Below are 9,417 nucleotides of genomic sequence, written 5' to 3'. Positions count from 1 at the left end.
AGTCTCCCAACTAGAAGCCTTAATAACTTTTAATGTTGATGAAGTAAAGGAATGCACTCAGATAGAAACCATGCTCCTTACTTTCTAATATAAAACCTGATTTAAAATTTTAAAATCCCAACATTAGAACACCACCAAAATAAGCCAGAAAAACAAATTTTTCTCCAACAAATCTTTGGTTAAGCTTCAAATTTTTCCTCAGATATTCTTCAGCCAGTAGGGCTTAATAGCATATACACAGGCCCAGTGTGGGCCTGTGTATGCTGTCAGCAATCTACAGCATAACCTATTTTGCACAACTAAAAGTTCCTTTTTAAAAAGATACCCAGCCCAGCCGATGGCATACCTGGGCCCCAAATCATGCAGGAAAAGTTTTAAATCTGTTTTTTTTTTCTTCAATACAACCAGAGCACAGAAGGTGCAAGAGAGTGACAGTGGAACTATTCTCCAAGATTTTCCATCGACTGCTGCATGAAAATCAAACCTCCACCGATGCCCCATTTGAATCAAAAAGAGGTACCCGTACCTTTTTTTTTTCACGGTGGTTTTCCGGTGGCTGGAGGTTGCTGTCGTGAAGAAGGGAGTGTGGATGCTGCTTGCCGCGACCTTCAATGGCAGTCGGTAGCCCACGCTGCCTGACGATGGTGTTTTGCCCTCCGGCGTGCGCACACCGAGCGAGAGAGAAAGAGATGGGGAAAGATGGGGAAGAGAGAGCCCGAGTGAAGAGGGCATAACCCTCTCTTCACCCCCCTTTTATCGACCCCAGGCCCCCTCCTTCCTCGCCGAGATGGGAGGGGGAGGTCGGTTACGCCTTGCGTAACCCCCCCTTCCCCCCTTTCCTTTCCTGCTAGGGCTTATCGGGCAACCCTTATCGGGTTGCCCTTTTTGTTTTAAAAAGGCTATTAGTTTGGGGTGGGGCTCGAGTCCGAACCCGGGACCCGCAACCCAGCCCCAAAACGAAATGGGTCCACAAGTGGATCCAAATGGATCCATTATGGATCCTCAAATTAAATTAAAATTTTAAATTATAAAAATTTTCATTTATCTAAAAAAAAATCAATCCTAATTACCCCCCCCCCCCCTTTATGGGTCCTGGATCCGTAATGTGGATCTAGGCCCAAATTGAAAAATTTGAGATATTTTCAAATAAGAAATCTTGGGTTTTACATCCCTACCCCCTTAAAAGAATTTCGTCCGCGAAATTAGCACGTACCAAATAAAAGAGGGTAATGATGACGCATGTCTGCCTCAGGCTCCCAGGTGCATTCATCTAGCCCATGATGCTGCCATCGCACCTTTACGAACAGAATTGTCCTACTGCGCAGTACCCTTTCCTGGCGTTCCACAATCTCTATCGGCTTCTCGTCCGTTGTTAAGTCAGGTTGTACCTCGATCGCCTCATAGTGAATTACGTGTGAGGGGTCAGGCACGTACTTTCTCAACATCGAGACATGAAAAACATCGTGAATCTGCGAAAACTGAGGAGGAAGGGCTACTCGATACGCAGTCTCTCCGACACGTCCAAGGACTTCGAAGGGTCCCACATATCTAGGACTCAACTTTCCTTTCTTTTCAAACCGGAAGACACTTTTCGTAGGCGAGATTCGAACGAACACGTGATCGCCTACCTCAAAACTGAGCTCTTTACGCCGTTGATCGGCATAACTCTTTTGCCTACTTTGAGCTGCAATCAACCTTTGTCGAATTAAACGCACCTGATCCGCATAGTGCTGGACGATTTCTGGAGACTCTACTGCTCTCACTCCAACCTCATCCCAACAAACCGGTGATCTACACGGTCGGCCATACAGTGTTTCATACGGGGCCATACCAATACTAGCATGAAAGCTATTGTTATAAGAAAACTCTGCAAGCTTCACATGTTTGTCCCAATCTTCTGCCCAATCCAAAGCGCACGCTCTCAACATATCCTCGAGCGTTTGAATCGTTCGTTTTGACTGCCCGTCTGTCTGCAGATGGAAAGCAGTACTAAACTTCAAGGTAGTGCCAAGGGCTTTCTGAAGCTGGCGCCAAAATCGAGATGTGAACCTCGGATCCCGATCTGACACTATCGAACGAGGCACTCCGTGAAGCCTAACAATCTCTTCTACGTAGAGATCGGCCAAGCTTTCCAAGCTTTGACTAACCTGATCGGAAGAAAATGAGCACTCTTTGTCAACCGATCCACAATCACCCATATGGCATCTCGCTGTCGTCGGGTCTTAGGCAGCCCTACGATGAAGTCCATTGAGATATCATCCCACTTCCATTCTGTAATCTCAAGAGGCTGCAAAAGTCCACCCGGTCTCTGGTGTTCAATCTTCACTTGCTGGCAAGTAAGACACCGAGATACGAACTCCGCGATGTCCCGTTTCATCCCATTCCACCAGTACGTCCTCTGAAGATCTTTGAACATCTTGGTGGAACCAGGGTGAACGGAATACTTCGACCTGTGAGCCTCACTCATCAGCTCTTCCCGTAACGCTTTTGGAACCCACCATCGGTCCCCGAACATAATGGTTCCGCCCTCCTCCCGGCGAAACTGCGCTTCTGGCTTCTGAGCACTTTCGCACAACTTTTCAAAGTCCGGATCTTCTGATTGGAGTTCCTCGATTCGGTCTATGATCTCTGGTCGTGCCTGCATCCCGGCACAAAGGATGCGTTCAGAGTCATCAGAAAAAGGTTGCCATCGCACGAACTCCTCGACCAGATTCCAACCGTGTCCAATCAAGCTAGCCGCTGTGACTGACGTCTTTCTACTAAGCGCATCCGCCACCACATTCGCCTTACCCGGATGGTAAGCGATGGAGAAGTCGTAATCCTTTAGGAATTCCAACCACCTACGTTGCCTCAAATTTAAGTCCCTCTGGGTGAAGATATATTTGAGGCTCTTGTGGTCGGACATGACCTCAAACGTTTCCCCATAAAGGTAGTGGCGCCAAATCTTTAGCGCGTACACTACTGCCGCTAACTCCAAGTCATATGTGGGATAATTCTTCTCATGCACCTTTAGCTGTCGGGAAGCGTATGCTATGACCTTTCCATGCTGCATAAGAACGCAACCCAGTCCCGTCCCCGACGCATCACTGTATACCACAAAACCACCTGTCCCGGAAGGCAATGTCAAAACCGGCGCTGTGGTCAACCTCTTATTTAACTCTTGGAAACTGTCTTTGCAGCGAGAGGACCACTCGAACTTCACTCCTTTCTGCAACAACCGAGTCATCGGAGCCGCTATACGCGAGAAATCTTGAATGAATCGACGATAATAACCCGCCAATCCCAAGAAACTCCTAATGTTTGTCACCGTCTTCGGTTGTTCCCATGACAAAACGGCTTCCACCTTGGCTGGATCAACCTCTACACCCCTCTCGGATATTACGTGACCCAGAAACATCACTCTATCGATCCAAAACTCACACTTTGAGAATTTAGCGTAAAGCTTATGTTCTCTCAGTGTCTACAGCACGAGTCACAAATGCTCTCGGTGATCTTCCACACTCTCCGAATATATCAGGATGTCATCTATGAACACGATGACAAAAGAATTCAACCACAACTTGAAAACCCGATTCATCAGATCCATAAATGCCGCAGGGGCATTTGTAAGTCCAAAGGACATCACTAGAAACTCATAATGCCCATATCTGGACCTGAACGCTGTCTTAGGAATATCTTCGGTTTTAATCCTCAGCTGATGATATCCTGAACGAAGATCGATTTTCGAGAACACCTTGGCCCTTCTCAACTGATCAAACAAATCATCGATCCTAGGCAAAGGGTATTTGTTCTTCACCGTTACTTGATTCAACATGCGGTAGTCAATACAAAGTCGCATTGAACCATCCTTCTTCTTAACAAAGAGGACCGGGGCACCCCAAGGGGATACACTCGGTCTAATAAATCCTTTGTCAAGAAGCTCCTGCAACTGCTTTTTCAGTTCCCCTAGCTCAGCAGGTGCCATGCGATACGGAGTGCGAGAAACTGGTGCTGTACCAGGCACTAGCTCGATCGAGAACTCAATTTCTCGATGCGGAGGCAAACCCGGCAAATCCTCGGGAAAAACATTCGGGAATTCGCGGACAACGTCTAACTGCTCCAAGCACGGCGCCTGACTGTCTTGAGCAGAAACACTAGCCAAGAATACCATGCAACCCTTCTTGTGGTACTTGGAGACCTTCAAAGCTGACACAATTTTCACCTCATCGGTTGGTCTCGTCGAATGGCACAACAATGCAGACAATTTGGGGTGCTCCAAGATTACCTTCCTGCCCCGACACTGGAGGGTCGCATTATGCTTGGACAACCAGTCCATGCCCAAAATGACATCATAGAATGTCATATCCAAAATGACCAAGTCGGCCGACAACTCATGGCCTTCTATCACCACGCCTATGGACGGAAAATACTTCCCGCAGGAAGAGGATGCACCCATAGGTGACATCACATCAAGAGCCCTTTCGAGGCTAGATGGAACCACATCAAGCAACTTTGCAAACGAAGAGGAAATAAAGCTGTGTGTTGCACCCGAATCAAACATAACACGTGCAAAGTGTTCGACGACTAAGAATATACCTTCGATCAGATCAGCCTGATCATCCTGGGAGGTTGTTGTTGCTGCGTAGACCCGTCCATTGGTCTTGCGCTGACCCTGCTGCTGTTGAGGCCTCTGCTGCTGTGGTTGCTGCGGCTGTCCACCCGGAACCGCAGGCTTGTTCGGACAGAAGGGGGCAATGTGCCCTGGCTGCTGGCACTGGTAGCATACCCCCTTAAACGATGGGCAAAAACCTAATGGATGATTCTTGCCGCATCTGCGACATGCCGGTTGGGCCTTCCCCTGTTGTCTCCGCGGCTGAGGTCGGCCCTGTTGCGCGCCCTGCTGTCGCCCGTCCCAGGTCCGCTGCTTCTTCCCGTTCTGCACTCCCCCTCCTGTTGGACGATTCTTCCTAGTCCCGCCTGAAGAACCTCCTCCGCTGCCACCCTTCTTCTGAAAACCACCTTTGGATCGTTCCCAGTCCTCGGTCAGTACGGTGGCCGACTCGATCGCCTCGGCCAGGGTAGAAGGACGACCCCCGAGCACACGAGTCTGTAACCCGTCTTTCAGTCCACGCACGAATCTAGCCGCCCTTGCCTTCTCATTCTTGAAGAGGTTTGGGCTATACTTCTCAAGACTCCGGAACTTAGTAGTGTATTCCACTAGACTCATGGTCCCCTGAGTCAGATCGAGGAATTTTTGTTGCATCTGCTCCTCGGCGTAAGGGGGAAAGTAGGTGTCCAGAAACTCCTCCCTGAACGTTTCCCAAGGAATCTCATCCCAATCAGCAAATTTCACCCTTCGCAGGGTGTCCCACCAGTTCATGGCATCGCCCTTTAAGCGGTACGTGCCAAAGGGTGTCTTTCTCTCCTCAGGGACCAGTAAGACGTCAAACACCCGCTCAATCTCCTCGACCCATCTCTCGGCAGCCTCTGGGTCTGCCTTTCCTGAAAAGGAAGGCGGGTCCAACTTCAGAAACCTCTCGAACGAAACGCCACCTGCGTTGGGAACAACGTTGACCGGATGGTCACGAGTCGCTGCCTGCACGGCTGCCTGTGCAGCTGCCTGTGGAGCTGCCTGTGCAGCCTGTGTCGCTTGGGCCGTTTGTGCAGCTTGTGCCGCCATAGTCTCTGTTAGGGTATGGATGGTCTCCATCATGAAATCTCTTTCCTCCTGCCAGTTCGTGGCAGCAGCAGTAGAAGACGAAGCGCCTCTACGGGTATAGTGTGACATCTACAATGCACCACCTTTTTCAAATTAGACTATTATTGACACTACCCCTTTAGGGTTGATCATGAACAGTATTCGTTCCCGAATCACATCAGACTTTTAATTCACACCAAAGAACATTAAATTTTGAGTAACATAATCACACAGGACTTATATAAAGTAAGTAAAAGTATTAAGCAACATACCAGTGAAGAAGACTGCTCTGGAGGACGAGTCACAACTTGTTGACGCTTCAGGACAGGGCTCACATACCAATTATGAGAATTAAACATTAAAAGACGATAAAATTGCAAGTATTTGTGGTCGCTCTGATACCAAACCTGTAACGACCCCAACTCATCCCCATTGAAAATGCAGAATTTTTTTTTTTTCTAAACAGTGCGAAAAACTTTCCAGAGACCCGGGGTCCTCACAGTTCCAATTCCAACTGGATAGCCATACACCACAAAGAACTTGCAATTAACATCCATAACTAACCATTACCTTTATTCATGAATTAAAAACAGATCTCAAAAATAAAGTGTCTGACTCAAGTAACCACTGATGACAATAAGCAATTGACAAGAACACTGAAAAACCAAAATAAAGAGTCACTCTGTCTACAAAGAAGACTGTCAAAACTCGTTGTGACTCTCGCGCCCTCGCAGTAGCTGTCGACTTCACTGATCACCTGTTCCTGCGAAAAACCAACGAAGTAGGGTGTCAGAATCGAAATCTTGAGCACAACTACTTCTTAATGAAACAAGTGAGATAAGGAGTGAAGATGAGATATCATGCAACAATTAATGGAAATACATACAAGACAGTTTATAGCAACTGAGAATTTATTCATGCAACAATCATAATTGCTAAGCATGCAAAGACAGTAAAGCAGCAGCATCTACTAAAATTTCAGCATGCAACAAGAATTAAACATTCAACACTTACCCTCATGTACTGAGTAAGGAAACCATTAAAGTATGCATGATCTAATGCATAACAGGAAAAATGCATGTCTTTTATGCAATGCATGAATCATTTTATTATCTTCCATTTAAGTCTTTTGTTTCCTTATGCATGCCCTATTAAATGCATACAACTTTAAGTTTCTCTTTTTAATTACCGTTGTCCGCGGATACACCAAACGGGTACAAACCCCGAGGTTAAGTTAGGTTCCCAGGGTAGCTTAGCACACAATTTGTATTTTATTACTGGGTTCCAACTTATCCCTCGACCGAATCACCTTCGGAACATTAGACCTCCACATCTAATGTCGGGGACACCAGGGACACCCCACGCCCACAAGTGTCACTTCCTTGGTACCAAAAACAACAGCTGTGTCAAACACACCACTCCCGGGTAAAGTGGCGGACTCTCCCTAAAACCGTGGCCAGGAGAAGGAACCTCAATATCGGGTTCAGGGGACCAAAATTAAGCACACGGAGTTTTGTATCCTCACAGTCTCCCCAAGACCGGATTTCTAAGATCTTCATTCTCCAGATGGGTGATCCCAGAAGGTTTATTACACTGTGCTTTATTATTAATTTTTATTAAGATTTAATTTCTTAAGTTTTGCAACATCATATGCAAAAGAAAGACAAAAGCTCGCATCTACCTCGCGAGAGTCATCACAGGACTCCGGCCTGTGGAAACATATAGAACAGTGCAATAAAGCTGAAATATTTATGAAGCATGATCTTTGAAATGCATTGAAATGAGTAAGGGAAAATATTCCCACAGCTCGGGTTTACCAAACCCTCGATGATTCATTTGATCACCGGAACACTAAGGCAGGGATCACAATTTCAATACGATATTTAATTTCTAGGACATATCAGAATTAAACCATGGATGAATTATCATCTCATTCTAACCATTCAAGTTCAAATAAAAGAGGCCTATTAATATGATAATTTTGATGCAAAACTTTATTAAATAATATCAACGTTATTCTGACCATTCCAGTTCAAATGAAAGATATCTATCAACATGACAATGCTGATGCAAAACTTCATTAATCAATATCAACTTATTCTAACCATTCTAATTAAAATCAGAATGCCTAACAACATGATAAATCTGGTGCCAAATTCCATTTAAACAATATCAACAGTATTCTAACCATTCAAATTAAAATAAGAATACCTATCAGCTTGATAAATCTGAATGTTTTTCTATAAAATTTCATATCGATACATGAAAACACAAAATGGGTCAACAAGGATGGATCAGAAGCTAAGAAAATATTTATATTCATAATGGAAGATTAGGATAGATCACAAAGAGTGTTGACTTGATTCAGGTTGAAAGAGAACATACACTGTATGGATCACAGATACGTACATGCATCATAGTGATATATATTCATGTACAAAAAAAAAATACAAATTGATACTTGTTATCTATATAACAAAAACAAGATTAAACATGATGTGTAGAAAAACAAATCAGCCCAAAAAGGCTTATAACTTAAATCCCATCCTTCTCTTACTGTCCATAACTTGATCCAACAGTTTAAGCATTATGTTATTATTATTATTATTTTTTTTTTAAGGATGAAACACCCAACCCAGCCGACCCTGTCGGCTGGGTCCACCAGCATGTGCACAGGCCCAGTTTGGGCCTGTGTATGCTGTCAAAAAGAACAGCATACCTGCTATAAGAAACTGATTTTTTTTTTTAAATGTTTTTATTGCAACTCTGCCCAGCCCAGCCGACCTTGATGGCTAGGCTTACCAGCATATACACAGGACATCATAACAACAATTTTATAAGTTCAATCAATCTATTACAATATAACCATCTGCCAATGCATGTTTTCCTATTTAATTGTAAGCAGATATACAAAGAATAATAATTTTGGAAGCCTGTGTAAGCTTAATAACTAAGTCTCCCAACTAGAAGCCTTAATAACTTTTAATGTTGATGAAGTAAAGGAATGCACTCAGATAGAAACCATGCTCCTTACTTTCTAATATAAAACCTGATTTAAAATTTTAAAATCCCAACATTAGAACACCACCAAAATAAGCCAGAAAAACAAAATTTTCTCCAACAAATCTTTGGTTAAGCTTCAAATTTTTCCTCAGATATTCTTCAGCCAGTAGGGCTTAATAGCATATACACAGGCCCAGTGTGGGCCTGTGTATGCTGTCAGCAATCTACAGCATAACCTATTTTGCACAACTAAAAGTTCCTTTTTAAAAAGATACCCAGCCCAGCCGATGGCATACCTGGGCCCCAAATCATGCATGAAAAGTTTTAAATCTGTTTTTTTTTTCTTCAATACAACCAGAGCACAGAAGGTGCAAGAGAGTGACAGTGAAACTATTCTCCAAGATTTTCCATCGACTGCTGCATGAAAATCAAACCTCCACTGATGCCCCATTTGAATCAAAAAGAGGTACCCGTACCTTTTTTTTTCACGGTGGTTTTCCGGTGGCTGGAGGCTGCTGTCGTGAAGAAGGGAGTGTGGATGCTGCTTGCCGCGACCTTCAATGGCAGCCGGTAGCCCACGCTGCCTGACGATGGTGTTTTGCCCTCCGGCGTGCGCACACCGAGCGAGAGAGAAAGAGATGGGGAAAGATGGGGAAGAGAGAGCCCGAGTGAAGAGGGCATAACCCTCTCTTCACCCCCCTTTTATCGACCCCAGGCCCCCTCCTTCCTCGCCGAGA

This window comes from Nuphar pumila, chromosome 4 (genome assembly GCF_984573655.1).
Source record: "Nuphar pumila chromosome 4, dmNupPumi1.hap1.1, whole genome shotgun sequence".
Classification (NCBI taxonomy): Eukaryota; Viridiplantae; Streptophyta; class Magnoliopsida; order Nymphaeales; family Nymphaeaceae; genus Nuphar; species Nuphar pumila.
The sequence above is the reverse complement of the archived record's forward strand: the minus strand, read 5'-3'. Positions refer to the sequence as shown.